Source organism: Ixodes scapularis, unplaced genomic scaffold, assembly GCF_016920785.2.
Source record: "Ixodes scapularis isolate PalLabHiFi unplaced genomic scaffold, ASM1692078v2 PGA_scaffold2__306_contigs__length_199485367, whole genome shotgun sequence".
Lineage (NCBI taxonomy): Eukaryota > Metazoa > Arthropoda > Arachnida > Ixodida > Ixodidae > Ixodes > Ixodes scapularis.
The window spans coordinates 20641574-20658750 of NW_024609857.1; positions in this window are offsets into that span (position 1 = coordinate 20641574).

Sequence of the window (17177 nt, forward strand, 5' to 3'; positions counted from 1 at the left end):
TTTCTCAAGACTAAACAACTTTTTTTTCACCTCGGCTGCGGAAAAAAAAAAAAAAAACGATGTAAAAAAATGAGTGTGAAATGAGGTTTGCACCACCCGTGTTGCTCCACTCGTTTTTTAGCCACTGCGATAGCAAAATCCCTTCTCCATGAATGGTGAGCAAACAGACACGTAGTCTGTGTCTGTTATGTTTTCTATTCAAGAATATTTCAACAACAAACTTCTGTTTTGTTTTAGATGTGTTTTACAAAGCTCGTTTACCGACGCCAGACAAAGTGTATGGAAATCGCTGGAAAGCAACGAGGTTGTTTTTTGGCTTTCCAAAACATTAAAGCAAGACCTCTGTGGTGTAGAATATTTAAACTCTCGGTATTTTCCGCACACATTGAGCTACTTGCGCATCAAGAAAAACGACTCTACAACGCGCATAAAAAAAAATTCATAAAGAGGTTCGGTACAACTTCGTGAAAAGATTAGAACCCAGTTTAACAGTTGTAAATGGCTTCACGCCGCGCGATAACGTGCGCATGTTTCTTCGCGTTGTCATTGATTGTTTTCCTAAATTTTTCTCAAGATTTGTGAAACAAAATATCAATATTTAAAAAAGCTGGAAAAAACGCCCGTTCCTGCTTACATAAAATTGAAAGAATAAAACACAAAGGACAAGCACAGGACAACCACTTTCTTTCGTGAAAGGAAGTGGTTGTCCTGTGCTTGTCCTCTGTGTTTCGTTCTTTCAATTTTATGTATTCATGTTCAACCCGCTCGCCTTCACCAGTCCTGCTTACGTCGAGAAGTTTGGGTTGGGAGTCGCTATCAGGTGGATCCTTTTCGCATCCCAAAACAAGATTGAATCGATGTTCTTTTTTTCCCCCTTTTTAAATGTATTTTTTCACAGATATCGCAGGGCTATCTGGCTACGTTAGCACTGAATCAACATTAGAAACAGGGACATAGGTACTTCGCATGAAGCGCAACAACAGGAGCAACCTAAATGCGGTATACGAGACACGGCCGGACATGCCGGGGTGACTCGCGGTTCTAACATGAAAGCTACATCGGTGCTGTATGTGGGAACAAAAACATCAGCGCTTGATTAGCGCGTGTAGCCGCCGCAGTGAGGTAAAGCCCCTCATCTTGGGAAAAGTGGCGTCATTAATTGTTTTGGAAATGCTCAAGACACGTGCCGCGCGTTACTTCTGGGAAGAGCATAACGTCTGAAATATTGATCATTGCTGCGCTGTGCAGCCATGATCTTCCCAAGTGCGGCACGTGCCTCGTGGATCCACGCACCTTGCGCTACTTTTGAAACGTGAAGGGGCTTTAGAGTGAGGATCGCTGAAGCGCCCCTTACGTGCTTCTCGCCGGGAATACATTCGTGTTATCTTAGTGCGGACAAAGCCCCAAGGCTACGAGCGCGAGCTCCTAGTGTGACAGCGGCACGGCTAAACGAGCGCTCTAGCTGCAGGACCAACTGTAAAAATTATTGACACCAAGTATAGAATTCCGAACGGGGGCTGATGGCGCGTGCTCCATTTTTGTTTTCTTGGTTTAAATATTTTTATTCATTAGCGCGCGTGGATAGACGCTGTAGTGCCGCTTTATATTGGCATGCTCACGCCCTCGCCAGACAACACGGCCGCCGCTCCGCCATCACTCCCTCTGACCAGACAAAGGAGCCCCGCAAAAGATGGGACGTTTGCAGTATTGATCTCTATGAAAATATACCTAATACTAAATTACCCAAGCATCAAGAAGAATGCAGGGATTGGTGTTCCAGGCGCCGCACGCCTATGCCTTCCCCGTGTAAAAGATTCGAAGTAAATAAGCAAAATAAAGCGTTGACGAACGCGCGTGTAAGATGCAATTTGTTTTAGACATCTGCTTTGGAAAGTTACTAATGTGAGGCCAGCACGTGCGGCGCGTGGAACACCAATCCCTGCATTCTCCTTGATGCTTGGGTAATTTGGCGATAGGTCTATTGTTGATCGCGCATACCCGCTTGGTCGCTGAAGTGCTAGTGAAGTCACCGGGCGGCCATCTTGCAAATAAACAAATTGCGGTTTTGCTAGCGTTACAAAGGCAGCCGTCAGCGTGCTGGAGAAACGTTTTCTACTCGTTCGTCGTCATTCGCAAAAGAGGTTTTCCAAGACCCTGTGTAAGCGTTGAGACTTACTGTTGAGAACACGTGGAAAATTTTATGAAAGTGCAGGGCCGCACGAAAAAGGCACAATTCGTCGAGAGCAAGTTTCACCGGTCTCGCGACGTAATCAAAATTTCCTTGTCACGCCGAAGTGCTACGTCTCTGTGCCTTCGTACGCTTGCATACCGATCAAGATTCGACGTCATGTGGATGTGTTTTACTAGTACAATGTGCGTGAAGGTGTGTGTGCCTCTACAGCAGCGTTTTACCTGCCGACTGTATTTGTAACTTGCGGCACTCGCAGTCCAGAAACGAGCTACATCCAGCATTAAGTGGCGGCGGAAGAAGGGCGGAGGGGGGGGGGGGGGGGGAGAGTACGTTTTTTTTACGGGTTACAGAATACCAAGGAACATTAGCTCATCACTGAAGTGGTCTGACCCGTGGGTCTGACTCATGATCAACAACTGCACGTGACATCAAATTTGAGCGCGGCTCGATTAATTATGATTGGTGAACGGATCCGCTTCAAAGATTTTCAATCTCGCTGTCTTGTACTTTTGCCTTTTGCCTGCTCAGCAGCGTTGCTCTATTAGTTCTGCTACGTCATCGATTAGAGATCAGTGCTGCAATCTTTTGCGGGGCGCCTTTGTCCGGCTAGAGGGAGCGCGAACCACCCCTCTATTACAGCTCATTTACACTGGAAGCGGATCCGCGTTCGCAAAGCGGTTGCGAATGCGGTTGTATAGACGCTTTCAGCGCGCGCCAAATTGAGCCGCCATAGCCGACCTTCTCTTGTCTTACCGAGATGCCGAGCAAGTGAAGCGGGCGTTGACGAGTCTCCACAAGGGCCTATGCTGGGGAGAAGGACACGATAGAATCTAAAATTGCAATTACCTGTCCTGCTGTGGTAATGATGAAGTGAAGCGAACGGAATGAGAGGAAACGAAAACCGAAGGTCGTTTATGGCGGCGCCCATGCACAGTCGCCTGAAAGCGTCTATAAAAATCCAGTACAATTGCACGCGCACTCGATGACATCAAGAGCGCGTGCAATTGTACCGAATCCTTATACAACCGCGTTCGGAACCGCTTTGCGAACGCGGATCCGCTTCCAGTGTGAATGAGCGGTTAGGGTGCCTCAATGTGCGTTTGTCATAGGGCGAAGACACTCATTGTTGTATTGAAAACTGCCTGCGCATGCCGAATGACCTTAAAGGGGCGATGCAACGATTTTTGTATTTGCGCAAATACCGCTTAAAACGGATCCCTAACGCTAATGACCCGTGAAATACCCGTTCGTCTTTCACCACACGCAATCGAAGTCGTAGAAAAAAAAATAAAGAAAAACGAGCACCGTTCACCCCCTCAACTCGCAACCATAACAAGCGGCCACGTGATCTGGAGACTATTATATGCCGCCAATGTTGATCATAGCCGTGCGCTGGGGTTGGCAAGGCACAGGACACGCGCTGAGTTCCAGACATTGTAATGGTTAGGCTGTTGTCGTCATTGCAGCGATTGGACGCAGGATATTACCCAAATTCTTCTCGAGCTAATGCTTTTCGAGCTCGAGCTTCTCGAGCCCAAATCAAGTGCCCACGCAATGCTCGGGTCCAATCTATGAGCCGCATTCAAATATCGTCACTGGGCGGGACTGCCACCGCCCAGCTACGTCATCAGGTTTTGCGAAGGAGAGAATGAATGAAAACGCTCGTTTTTTTCCTCGAAATTACAGCGCTACAAAGGTGTTTTTGGTCAGTGGCGTTGCGTGCGAGTATCCTTGAGTCCGCCAGTGAGCTCGTGTAAAGTGAAAAACATTCCAATTGAATATCGTTGCATCGCCCCTTTAAAATTACGCCAAAGCGCCGGGCAGGGCTAAGCGCTCGCTCCGAACGAGATCGAAGCGCGCGCATTCTGGGCATAGAAATGGCCGAGATGCCGCCACCCTAAGACAGACGTGGCGAAACTGTATGAAGGCACCCTACCCTCTATCCTGGGAAAAGCGGTGCCATTCAATATTGTGGAAATGCTCGAGACACGTGCCACGCGCCCCTTCTGTGAAGAACATGTCGTCTAAAATCTAGCTCAGTGCTGCGCTGTGCCGCCATGATCTTCCCAAGGGCTGCACGTTGCACGTGCCGCGTGTATCGATGCATCTTGCGCTACTTTTCTTTAACATGAAGGGTCTTTAGTAATGATAAAAGCCCCTTCATATTTTAGAAGTAGCGCATAGCCCGTCGATGCACGAGGCAAGTGCAACGTGCAGGTCTTGGGAAGATCATGGCGGCACAGCGCAGCACTGAGAGAGATTTCAGACGCCATGTTCTTCCCAGAAGGGGCGCGTGTCACGTGTCTCGAGCATTTCAACAGCAATGAATGCCACCACTTTTCCCAGGATAGAAGAGGGACTTTAGTAATGATGGCGGAGCGGCGATGGAACTTAAAGCGGCGCCATGTCGTCTGGCGAGGACGCGAGCGTGCCTACATAAAGCGACACAACAGCCTCTATACACGCGCGCTACTGGATAAAAATATTTCAACTAAGAAAACCAAAATGGAGCACGCGCCATCAGCCTCCGTCACCTTAGCCTGGACCATTAAAACAACCTCGTTGCTTTGCAGCGATTTCCATACACTTTGTCTGGCGTCGGTAAACGAGGTTTGTAAAACACATCTAATACAAAACAGAAGTTTGTTGTTGAAATATTCTTGAATAGAAAACATAACAGACACAGACTACGTGTCTGTTTGCTCACCATTCATGGAGAAGGGATTTTGCTATCGCAGTGGCTAAAAATTCGACGGCCGCGGCGGCGAAAACTTACGTGGCGGACGTCGAGTGGAGCAACACGGGTGGTGCAAACCTCATTTCACACTCATTTTTTTACATCGTTTTTTTTTTTTTTTTCCGCAGCCGAGGTGAAAAAAAAGTTGTTTAGTCTTGAGAAAGTCAATGCAGTTATCCTGCCAGGGTTGAACAAATCTTCAATAATAGCGAAACATCCGTCAACTGTGCTTGAGGTAAGTGCTATCTTTTGGATGAGCATCGTACCGGCGTGCGGTCGTGTATCACTACTGCGTGGTGCACGTTCAAGACCCCAGGCTAGCGATTGTACTGCACTGGCTAAATTGCTCATCTACAGCTGGGAGACTCGTCGTCCCTGTGAGGCAGACCAAGTTCTAGGCTGTATAAACACACACACACAACCCAATTTTTCCTATCTGAAACCAATTTAGCTCTTGCAACGTCTGAAAAATATTTCCCAGGGCACAGTTTCCATTGAAACACAGAGCTTTCTAAAAAAAAAAAATAATAATAAAACACTTTTGTCAATAACAAAAAAAAAAAAAAATTGAGTCGTATGTAACACGGTAGGCAGTCTACCGCTAAGCAGTACGATTTCATCGGTGTTCGCATCGAAAAAAGAGTGTCCTCAGAGATGAAGCGCATGACGACCTAGCTCTTCGGCCACATTGGGTGATCGGTCGGAAGTCAGAAAACAATAAAATTTCCGAATCGCACTCAGTGGCGGAGCGTCCATGCCCTAGAAGGAAATGCGGAGAAACCGAAACTCAAGACGGCAGCCCGTACAGTGTTTCCAGACCACAAAGAGGTTTTGCAACTGGCATCCACGTAGTTCCGTTTTCACGCAGAGGAGTTTGGGTTTTTGTATTGCAGCGTTGAGTCAAGTCATCGGAATAGTTGATACAATCAAACCGACTTTTGGACGTTAAAACATTTCTGTCGGACATTGCAGCAGAGTGACGCAATAAAAATAATACTAATTATAGCTCAATTTGGGAATACAGTTTTATCTAAACTGCTGTTTTATAGCTTATGATATTTGCTAAAAGATTAGTCTCGGAGTAAAAAAAGTGTATAATTTTATTAACTGATTTTAGGGAGTTCGATTGAGTTCTATCCAGTATCCACTGATTTTTGTTTTCCTCACCTGGCAACACTGGGACCCAAGATGGCGCAACGCATGTGGGGCAGGTAGAGAGTTGTGTGCGACGTGGTTGCGGCCTTTGAGTTATTGGATGGTTTTGTTCAAGACAAGGCTCCTATTTCGAGAACGAGCGGTTCAAATCAACGCCTCCGATTGCAGCGAAAGTAATACCGAATCACTGACCGGTCCCACTTCACAGTTCGTTCATCAAGGGTGAGTATCCACGAAAGCATGGTAGCACAAGTTCGGGAAGGGGCCACAAAGCACTTTCCGAAGGCTGTGTCGTCTACAGTGCCGCCCGACGGCACGAGCGGTTCAAATCAACGCCTCCGATTGCAGCGAAAGTAATACCGAATCACTGACCGGTCCCACTTCACAGTTCGTTCATCAAGGGTGAGTATCCACGAAAGCATGGTAGCGCAAGTTCGGGAAGGGGCCACAAAGCACTTTCCGAAGGCTGTGTCTACAGTGCCGCCCGACGGCACTCCAATCGCGCCTACAAGTGCCGTCCGGGAGTCGGACGGCGCGTGTATCACTGGGGAGCTCGTTAACACACACCCCCGCCTGCGTTCATGCCGCTTCGTGGCGACAGTATGCGGCTGCTAATTACAAAGCTATTGACCCATTTGGCCCTGTCGTACACGCCGCTTCGCGGCGTCCAAACCAAGCCCCGCTTTCCCCGATGCACCTCCGGAAACGAAGTACCATGCTATTTCGTTCAGCGAAATTTCGGCGACAACATTCGTTTTTTTCCTGTGTTAATGGTAAAAAAATAAATGTACATATCGCCAAATGCGTCGGCAAAATAAAATGTTCGAGAAAACAAAAACAATAGAGTAAGCCCGCAGTGGGGATCGAACCCGGCATCACGTGCTTATGTGACACATCTTACCAATACGCCACACTGCCCTTCGTAAAAGTCGTTTTGAGAACTCGTTTTATACGAGACTTTCGGACGCCACTTGAACGCGCGAGTGGAGTACCGTCGGATGGCATTTGAACGCTCTGCAAGAGTGCCGTCGGACAGTTTTCTAGACACTACGTTTTCCGAAAACACACCTGTTCACTCGTTCTGTCTAGTGGGTTTTATCAGAACGGAAGGGATATAGCGAGCGCTGCCGTGAGCGGCAGACTGGGCGAACTGCGATGAAGAGGCGAGCTCTAGGAATTGAAAGTATGTGGCATCGCGCGTCGGAGGGGCCAGGATGGGGCTTTGCAGTGTGCGCGACTACAAGGACCGTTCAGATTATTCTTCCGCAGGCATTACATTTCATTGTTCAGTACCACAGCATAATACAATTCGCAGTAAAGTGAATTTGTGGGCAGTTCTCCTGGTTTTACAAGGGTCAGCAAGTTGCGGAACCGTTGGATTTCGGTCGTTGATCGCGGCGGTGACTGGACCCCGTCTCACCTCCTCTTCACCTCAGTGAGTGACCTACACAGTGACCGCAATAACAATAAAAGCGAACTGTTTTAATCCAGGTTGTATCTGAGTGCCGTCCGATGGCACTAAAGTAACACTGGACTGCACTCTGAGCACGCATTCGAGCGCCGTCCAAAGTCTCGATGGGCTGTAGAGGGGACCTGGGTCATCGCGCCCTGAGAAGCGGAGCCTTCCGTATCCGTAGTCTGAAGGAATAGGTTTCACTCGAAGTTTTTTGACCATATCCAAGCACTTAGCAAGTCATCAGGGAAGTGTCGCAATCAGCAATTTAGAAGATCTGACTATGAGCCGCTTGCCGCTGATTTGTTTGTCATAAAGTGCGTCCAAACAAATCCACAAATCGTTTGAGCAACCTCAAAATTCTTCAGGCACTCTCTGCGTTTGATATCACCACACATCGCGACACCAGCTTTGCGCGGGCACTTCCAAGATGAATTGCCGTTGAAATTAGTAGGTAAGTGATTTCAACACGTTATACTATCTGCAAAAAGCAGTTCCTTAACCGAAGCAAAGTATCGAAGAAAGGAAGCAGACGACAGATGTCATCGGTCAGCCGCAGTCTCCATTTGGGAATTGGGATGAGTAGCGGCGCAGAGCCCAGCAGTGCCAGCCAGTCCTTCCCTACGAACAAGCGTCAACCACAAGGGATGACGGGTAGTCATGATGGGCGAGGAAGTAGACGGCAAAGGGGCTGGCGATAATGGAGGTCGGGTTGCGGGGGCTACGTAGCTAACATCATGATCCCCTGCTACAATTCTATCATACTTGGTAGTAGGCATCTCTTCCGAAATTTGAGTAAGACACAAGTTCAACTTTGAGGGCGTGTGGCGGGTCGCTACAAAACACACTCGACACCCTGGCCGACCGAAAAAGGCCAGGCTGTGCTAGCGAGTCCATCTATGGAAAGCGGCAAGCTTTGATGTCATGATGCTTTTGGAGAGAAGTAGTTGTAGTTGTAATTAAATTAAATTTTAGGCACTTTACCCACATATGCAGGATATGTTTGGGTCTCCATCGACAGGACAAGTTGCCTGCTTCATGAAGACCTTCCTTGATGATGTGCGACATGGGCAATTGCCGTACGTGTGATCATCGATGCCTCCATCTCCCTGCAAAGGTAACCCATAGACTACAGCAGGTATCGCCTAGTATACAATGCCAGGAATTAATTTAGAGGGAAAGGCCGTTCCCAAGCTCCTTGAGAACCAGCATGGCGATGCCCTAGTAGAGGGGTGGCCAAGCTGCGGCTCTCCGCGTGTTAAAGTGCGGCTCGCCGCTCCCTCCCTTATCCCTCCTCTCTCTCCCCCACCCCCCCCTCTCTCCCGGAGTACTTCCCCAAAAAGAGAAATGAAACGCGTTTTAAATGTGCTACTGCTGCCTTACGCACAATTGGACTGCTTTTGACTCATATAAGATAGACCGAAATTAGTTTGAGTTTCGTTTATTGCTCTAAACAAAAAACCTGCCGCGGCCCCCCCCCCCCCCCCTCCCCTCCCTCCTCCCTCCCTCTGCGGCTCTTGAAAATTTTGTGGTTTTGTTTGCAGCTCTGTGTTATATATCTGGGGTTGAGAGCATGCAACGACCGATCCAGTTGTTGTAGATCAACATGGATTACCCAGTCGGTCACAGAAGCACGTCGAATGAGAAGAACAGAGAATAAAAGCAAAGATAGGGTTCACTTAATGAAAGAAGATCAATGATATGTCTCCCCTATAGGGGGATCGAGCCCACAGCCTTTTGATTAGGAGCCCGATGTTCTACCCCTGCACCACTGAATGGCACAACGAACGGCGTTTCATCTGGGTTCTTTTAAGTCACGCAGCTATTGCAGAACATTCATGTGACTCGCGTGGCGCTTGCACTCGCCAGTCATGCCCGGCGGCCGACGTGCTGTAGTGGCAGGCTTCCTGCCATGCTTTGTCGCGTCTTAGCATGGACTAGCCGGAGTGGCTACAAGTGCGGGCAAGCGCCTTGCGTTTAATTGCGGTTTGGTTGTACGAGAGCTCGAGCAGGAGGGACAGCAGTGAAAGCAACTCGCTTGTAATTGTACCATTACCAGCTAGTTCATGCTAGGGTAAGACAAAAGGATAATGTTGTCGCACCTTCCCTTCCATTTGGCAGCGGAAAAAAATTTAATGTACCTTGATCCAATGGGGAAACTCGGATGACACATTGTGTGCAGGTGTGTGTCGCGGGAGTGATTAAAAGCTCATGAACCCAGTTACAAGCTTCGCAAGTCTTACTATACTCTGTGTCATCAGAGTTTTCTCGTAGGATCAAGGTGCATTTATTTCTTTGTTGTGTCTAGTGCTTAACAGTGTCGCGCAGTCTATGTACAGCATCCTGCGAGCTTTGATTGGACCTGCGTGGCCGTACTGCCTAGGCGCCAGGCTGTCCTTTCCAGGATGTCATGGGCGTACTTGTTTACACTTCGCATTGAGCAACTGTGTGTGTGAACAGTGTTAGTGACAGCCAGGCTAGCACTTGATGCTTTGTTCTTAAAATTGAAAGGCTGCCATCGAAACGTTAAACGCAAGACACATGTGCATCGAAACAATGTGAGCCAGCGTGCAAACAGTCGGAAAGATGGCTGCTCCGGCGTGCTGCACACAGCAGTTTGCGACACATGTTTTGGATGTTGCATACGTCGGGTCGTTCGGGTGGCTCCGCCCAGTTCAGGCAGATACGAGGAAAACTGGAATTTTTTTACGTTTAAGCTCTTGTTGGAATACTAAGCTTTTGTAGCGTTCTCCGAAAAACGTCAAATACCTTGTGCTCAAATGCCGGAACCATGCATTGCTTTTATAGATAATTATTTTGTTCTCAAGAGTCGTTACTTGCGGCTCCTTTGGGCGAAAACTGCGCTGCGGTTCAATGAGACGAGGGTTGCTGAGAGTCGTTGTAGATTTGTTTGTAATTTCGAAGTGCTTTTTGAGCAAAGATCTAGCTTCGAACACGAACAAAGCCTTCAGTGACAAACTGGGTGAAGCTCGGGAGTGCGTTGTTTAATTGGTGTACAAACCCTTTATTCCGTAATGGGAGCAACCAAAGCTAAGAAAGTCGTGAATGAGCCGGTACAATTTTTTTTCAATTAGCGTTTGACAATTTTAATGTATCGATGTAATCGCAACATGGCTGAAATGATGGTATCCAAACATCGTAAAATAATCACGTTCGAGCACCGCATACAAACCACCGATTGCACCACTGGTGTGCTCCCTCGACCTTGCTGTTCACAGGAGGAGAAATGGGAGGAAAGTGTCTCGGGGCTTTTTCCTCCCATTTCTGACCATTTCAAGCATGCAATCGTAGATTTATCTCCCCTTTCTTAGTATTTTCTGCCACAGCCACAGACGTGGCGAAATATGTTTGTTTGACGTAAATCTGTATGAGTGACTTTATACGTGGAACCGAAATATGCCGACACCTTCAGGCTAAACTGTGCTTCTAATGTAGAAAGAAGTGCACAATGAGATTAGCTAGTCATGCAGTGTGCCGGTACGGAGATTGCAGCTATGGATACTGTTTCACAGGAAAATATGTTTTGTTTTGCTGCAGTTTGTGTCATCAGACATTGCAGCACATCATACCTACGACAGACGGTGGTGCCTGCAGTGTGCTGAGACCTTCCAAGGTGACCTGGGCAGTTACCGTACTTGTGAGCACGGGTGCTTCCATAACCTTGCCAAGGTAACCTCTAGACTTGGGCAAGTATCGCCTCATATGCAATGCCAAAACTTCCCTTTGCGAGGAAGGTCATAACCAAGCTGCACCAGAGCCTGCCTGGCTACCCCTAGCGTGACATATAGCAGCATCACTATAAGCGGCATTCCGTGTTTCCAGAATTAATCCTTTGTCGATCATAATCTAGAGAACCCGAGACTGATAAAAAGCAGGGAAACAATGTCGGAGAAGAAAGACAGGGGAAAAGAATGTAATCCTTTGCGGCATTGGAGGGTGTTTTCTGGAGTTTACCTTTGTGGAAAATTTGATGTTTCTCAGAGCTTGTTTTGATTAAATTCTCAGTTTTTCAGAATAATTTAGATATTAAATTTGCTTGCTGAGTTTCTCGATTCTCAGAAAGTCAAAAGAAACAGAAAAAATAACCAGACACAAGTGTATTAATTAATTTATAGTCTCAATGATTGCGGAAGGAGTTGCCTGTGCCTAGACGAGGTTTCTTGAGCTGAATATGGCGGTGTGACTCTAGATCCTCTACAACTCGCAGTACACCCCAGTTAATACCAACTCTCCCACGACAAAACTTGCAAACCAGGGTTATTTATCCTACCTAGTTTGGCGCAGTATGGCCGTCAGTGCTCTTGCACCATAAAACCCGTAAACAACAACAGGGTTACTTATCCAGGTGTCGGTACATTAAGCTATCAGTCTACTCGATTCGGTCACTGAAAAACTTTGTTTTACCCACCTTTTTAAAGGCTCCCTGACATACTTGCTACTCACAGCCGTAGGTGCCACGGGAACGTGCCATGCTGCATGGCTGTGCGGGGTGAAGTGTGAAATCTAGAAAGTTTCGCCGCCTTCGCTCGTCCCACAAAATTTGCGGGCTAATGGCTTCCTTCATGATAGAAACTGTACCCCTCTTCACGTTACGAAGCCCAAATGGTTTGTTCGAAACTCTTGTTTGGAGCATGGCTAGCACAACCACATCAGAGAACAGAATGGAACATATTTCTTTCGTGCTGCTGAGCTATTGTTGGGGTTCCGCAGGCTTTATTTGTTGCCATCGAAATTCTTCTAATCAGTTGGAAACAAGTTCTACTGCCAAAACCCAACCCCTCCCCACCCCGACGTCACAAATACTGATGTCACATAGACAAGGGGAACACGACTACAACATAAACAGAATCACTTCTGGACACTAAGGCATACATTGCCAAGATTGCAGATGTCAAGCAGAACTAAAAACATTGCCCTGTAATAAGTAAAAATAATAACCAACTAATTAGGGAAGTTATTGAAGCTGAAAAGATTTCGAGGTTAGAAGAAAACTGTCACTAAACCTTGTCCAGATTTATTACAAAAAAGAATTAGATTATCTTGCATCCAGATAAAACCAAAAATAACAAAAAAAAAAAATCTTATTGTTTAAAAAGACAGGTGCAGGCAGAGAAGAAATAATACAAGACTGAGTTGCAAGTCAGAGCTTCATGAATGTCTTTTCCTTTTGTATGTGCTTGTGCTTGGTTGCGAATTTTTCGCGCTGTAGAGGAGTATGCAACACCAGCTTGCCCGAGCCTCCATATTTTTAATACTGCCAGTAGAAACTTTCACTTTGAAAATATGATGAGGACCGAATTTCAAAATTCAATGTCGCCAAACAATTTTTTGCGGACGTAAGGTTTCGGTTACGAGGTCAGTCATAGCTACTGGTGTGTTTAACCAATTTTGAGGCAAATTTGTGACCTTGAAAAAAATTACAGGTATACTGTTACATTCTCTTTAGCCTCCTGAAGATGTAAATCACTGGATTGAACCCCTACCATATTGTTTTGTCTCATAACTGATGCAGGTATCTTCTTTTTTTCTTCAACTCAGTTTGACGTAGGAGCTGCCAAGGCGTCCTGTGCCTTTCACGTGAACAGTGGCCAGCACTGGAAGAAGCAATCTTTGGACTGCTGTAATCCATTCTTTGGGCAAGTGAATAAATTTCTTTGAAGCAGAGACCTGGTGTTTGCACAGCAGCTCCACAGAACAAACAACACAAACACAAATGTTTCTTTGCCCAAAGCCTTCGTAGCTGCTTGAGCTTATTGATCTGAGCTTGCACGTTGCAATGTTAAGGCAAGATGCAGATATAGTTAACGTCTCTCTAAAAAAATTGGGGGCACCTTATGCTTGGATGTCTAGCTTGATCAACTTGGAACGTCCAGCCGAATTGAAGCAAGGATCTAGCCGAACTGAAGCATGCAGCCGAATTGAAACTTGTAGCCGAACTGAAGATTTAGCCAAACTGAAGCGTCCAGCCGAATTGAAACTTCTAGCCGAATTGAGGATGTAGCCGAACTGGAACGTCCAGCCGAATTGAAACTTCTAGCCGAATTGAGGCAATAGCCGAATTGAGGCGTCAGCCGGATTGGGACGACACCCGTGCCTCGGCGAACCTTGCGCTACTTCTGAAACATGAAGGGGTTTTAACACAGATAACACCGGAGCGCCGACCGATTTAAAGCTCCTCGATGTGTTTGCGTTTGTCTTGCAAGTAGCGTCAAATGCGCCAGTGCACGAGGCCTTTGTCTCGAGCGGCCCTTGGAGGCGAATGGCGGCGGAGCACCAGCTCGTGCTACGCCACCTTTCGCTTCCGAGGGCCGCTCATTTTTGCAAGAATGGTTGGCGGCACTTTAAAAAACGCCTTTATCATGGGGCTTTAGACCGATTTGCATCGCCTCGCTCCCTGGCGGCGCGCCCTGCCTGCTGCCGAGAACTACGCACGCGTCTTTTTAATGCGATAGCATTCTTCAGCTATACCACCCTCCCCCCCCCCCCCCTCCTCGGATTTCTTCCTCCTAATGCACTGTAGGTATGCGCAGTACACCATTTCAGCTCACATTCTCAAACTCCTTCACATTGAAACCCTCTACGAAGGACCAGACGACCTTGACGTCGCCCTCAACGTCGTCCTAGATGTCCTTGACGGCGTCCTAAACGTCGTGTCATCTTTGTCGTCGTCCTCGACGTCGTCTTTGAGGTCGTCCTAGATTTCGTCCTCGAGATCGTCCTAGAGGTCGTCCTAGAGGTCGTCTCTGATGTCGTCTTCAAATACGTCGTCCTCAACGTCGTCTTGGACGTCGTCCTTGAGCTTGTCCTAGACGAGTGCTATCGCAATTCATAGAGAACCAACAAAATTACAGGGGCCACTTAAAAGAAGAAGAAAATTTTTTTTATGTTTAGTTGTGACACGCGTGTCAAAAAAGTTGGCGAATTGTGGAGGCTGCGGCCCCCGCGACCCAATAAGAGCGCCGGAACAAGGCACGTGATAACACTCCAAGGTCGAGGCCAGAGAGGCCTCGTTGCCGCCACAGCAACAGCGCCGTCCGCGACAAAAAGTGGTTCTAGGATTCGCTTTCTTTTAACAGCAATTAAACTCATGAGCTTCAATCTCTAACGAGAAGATATGAAGAATAAATAATCACAAATTTATTAGTTTCAATTATATTTAAACAAAAAAAGTAACGTCATATCCGTATCCACTCTCGATTTTTTTTTTCTTTCTTTTTGTTGGGATTGCCGGCGATCGCAGCCGTGTAATCGGCCGTTTCCGCTCAAAATATCACACTGTGCCCTGGCATTAGGGAGTTTACGTAGACCGGGTTTCCCCCTCCGCTAAGCCCTCCGCAACAAAGCCACGTTTTTTGCCGTCCCGCAACGCCCTCCGCAACCCGCTACGATACCCCGAACTCTACAGTCAAGGCTATCGGCGCACAGGCGCAGTAGCAACTTCTTCGTTGCGGGGGGCTTAGCAGTGGGGGAAACGCAGTCTACAAAAACTTCCTACTACTACGCCTCTGCGTTGATGACCTCGACTGAAAACGAACTGCGAAAAAAACACCCGTCAATATTAGCGGCTAAATTGAGCTTATGGTTGTCTCCTGAACTGTTCCCGAAATTCTAGCGGACGGAAATTGTTGCTGCGGTGGACGTTCATCCAAAGTTGGTTGGTGAATAAAGAAAAAAATATCCGAAGCGGGTTGGTTTCGGAGCATTAAGATTCTTGGCTAGCAGACGACAGCCGGTTCCTTCGGGACTCGCGCCTCGCATTTGGCGTAGTCACACAACCGAAGGGTCGTGGGCTCGAATCCCGCCAGAAATTCTTCAATTTTCTTCTTTAAGGCAAATAAATTTATTTGTAAAGTGAAACCATTTTAGGCATGCGGCGTCCTTTAATTCGCATTAGATCACGTTTTAATCACTTTCATTCCGCGCCTGACGTCACGTTTCACATGAGCGTTGTGGCATAGGTTGTGGGTTGTTTGAAATTTCCGTGCGAGGTCATGCGGCTGTGACGTCATGACCCTATCGACCAATCGAGATTTTTCCGCCCCACCGACGCCGACTTTTCTGCGACACGACGCTTTCGCGTTAGTAGTGGTTTCTGCAGTAAGTTCTTATCTGCTGGCTTGCTCGCTTCAACGCGACGTGCTCCTGTCTGATTGAAACAGCGATAGACGCTAGCTGCGATTCCATAACCACTACGGCAGCCGTGGTTCCACAATCTTCGCTCATCGCACTGGACACCGGCAGTTTACGGAACTTGTAAGCGCAACTCGGCGAAGCGTTAACCTTGCCCTCCCCTCATTTCTCGTGCCACCCACATGTAGTTCTGCGGAAATGTATGCAGCACAGTGTGCCTATACATTAACCTTTTTTACAGCGGAGCTGCTAAGGGAGTTCACCCCAGTTTCGTGTCCGTCACCAAACATATGTAGACACAACACTCTGGACAGCTACCACAATCTATGAGCGACGGCGGCAACCGGACAACTGGCTTGCCGCTTGTCTGGTTGCCGCCATCGCTCATATGGCGTCAACAATTCCAGCCTTTCCACTCTGGTTTTCACCAGAGTGGAAAGGATGAATTTCTCTAGGCGTCGTCCTAGAAGTCGTCCTCGAGGACGACGCCTAGAAAACGACTTCCTTTAGGCGGCGTCCTCGAGGTCGTCCTTGAGGTCGTCCGAGAAGTTATCCTAGAGGTCGTCCTAGACGCCGTCCTCGAGGTCATCCTAGTCGTTGTCCTCGTGGTCGTCCTAAAAGTCGTCCTCGAGGTCGTCCTAGACGCTGTCCTTGAGGTCATCCTAGTTGTCGTCCTCGAGGTCGTCCTTGAGGTCGTCCTAGAAGTCGTCCCCAAAGTCGTCCTAGGCGTCATCCTAACCGTCGTCCCTGAGGTCGTCCCACCATAGTACAGCTTCACTGGTGTTCATTCTTCACCAAAGCGGAAAGGCTGAAAGCTTTTTTTTTTTTTTTTCTTAGTTTTAGTTTTGTCTCCCCCGTTCTCGGGGTTTACTATCATGTGCGATATACCGTAAAATATCGGGCAAACGCCCACACAAAATTTAGAGATAATCGCGAAGAAATGGGGAATGGGCGCTTGTCCGGTCATCAATTTTCCATATATATGTACTGTGTATATTTTCTCAATCTTAGAAATTTGGATAAAGGCGCTTAATTTGGAATGGGCGGATACACGGTATTTTACGGTATACCTAACTCACCTGCACTCCATCTTTTTTTTTTTTTCTGTTTTGTGTCTGCATTTGTGTTTGGTTCTGATGCTTGTTGCAGGTTACGGCCTTGAGAAATGAAGATTAAGATACCAGGGGCCCTAAACTCGTGAAACACGAAGTTGGAGCCGAAAGTTTGCAGAGCGCGCCAATTGGACGAAGCGCAAAGTCATCGTCGTGATAGGCCAATCGGTGTACTCCGTCAACTTCGGCCCCAACTTTGTGTTTCACGAGTTGAGAGATCCTGGAGGTGGGACTTAACTTTTTTTCCTTAGTGACGAGTGTGTTGTAGAGGAAGCAGTATGTTTCCGTTTGTGGCTATGAAATTGTATAGACGCTTTGCAGCAGCTGTGCATGGGCGCCGCCATAACCGCCCTTCAGTTCTTGTTTCCTCTTATTACA